Raw genomic sequence first — 1,355 nt, 5'->3', positions numbered from 1 at the left:
CTTTCAATTTTCCTGTAATTTTCTTAATCCAAGGGGTCATCAAAGCCTGGTTTGGGGTAAATTAAAAAGCTCTCTCCCCGGTTTGTTAACATTTTCATTGTTTTCTGTCAAAGTCTTGCGGGAGACCAGGGAGGGAAGGAACATGTCTCAGTTTCCACCAAAAAAAAAAAAAAGCCAATTCTCTTGGGGTGAGGGAGGGGAAGATACTGTTGAAAACTGTTGCTCAGTATTATCAAACAGCTGTCATATAATGCACTCCCTGCCCCCCAAGTCTGGGCTACAGGGGGCACGTGACACGTTAAAAACATAAATCGGAAGGTATTAAACAGCCATGTTTCAAAAAGGGCCTTGCCAGCGGGTGCCCTGCCCAGGGCTCTCCTTCCCGGAGAAACCTCTGATTATAAAACCTTTGGCTACAAAGTCACCACAGGCTGGCTGAGGGGGTCTGGTAATAACAGGGCTTTGCTAACAGAATGTGAAACTGCACAGTCTGGGCCCTGTCCAAGGTGTCTGATGGTATCTTGAAAAGAAACTCTGCCCTACTGCACAAAGGGGTGTGTGTATAAGATACACAATCTGCCATACACACTTCTTCTCTCTCGCAGATCCTGCTTAAATTAAAAAAACCCTCTCCTAATGGTGTGGAGTCACTTTATATCCCGGGATCTCAAAGGATTTTTACCAAAAATTAAGCCTCACAGCATCTCTGTGAGCTAGGGAATTATTACCCCGGTTTTCTAGGTGGAGAAACTAAGGTAAGGAAGTTCAGGGACTTATACAAGGCCACACTGTGAGTTAGTTGCAGAGATGGATGTGAATCTAGGAGTCTCCTGATTCTTGGATCCCTGTTCCAACCAAGTTTTGGTTGTTTCTGACTTGTAGCACGGTAGCACCTAGAGACCCCATTGTGTTTGCTGCTGTACATACAGTGGGACAGTCCCTCTTCCAAAGAGATCAGTCTCAGAAAAAAAGGAGGAGAAGGGGGTAGTAATAGTTCCTGTTTTGCAACCGGGGAACTGAATTGCAGAGAGATTAAGTGACGCGCCCAAGGTCACACAAGAACTCTGCAGCTGGAATCAAATCCACACTTGAATCCAGTATCTTAATTACAAGACCTTCTTTCCTCAGCCACATCAAGCTTTCTGCTTAACCCCCCACCCCCCGACTGAGCATCACTTGCCCTATACGTGACTCCCTATGGCTCTAAAACTCCTTTTGGAATGCCTGAGCCAGAATCCGTCAGAGGCCAGGCTACACACACACACAGCTCGTTGGCAGTGCCGAGCGTATGATCATCCACCTTGAAACCAAAGGATGCTGTAATTAATTACTTGGAAATGACTTCCTGGAAGAAA

This window comes from Lepidochelys kempii, chromosome 3, assembly GCF_965140285.1.
Source record: "Lepidochelys kempii isolate rLepKem1 chromosome 3, rLepKem1.hap1, whole genome shotgun sequence".
NCBI classification, from domain to species: Eukaryota; Metazoa; Chordata; order Testudines; family Cheloniidae; genus Lepidochelys; species Lepidochelys kempii.
This window is presented reverse-complemented; position numbering follows the sequence as displayed.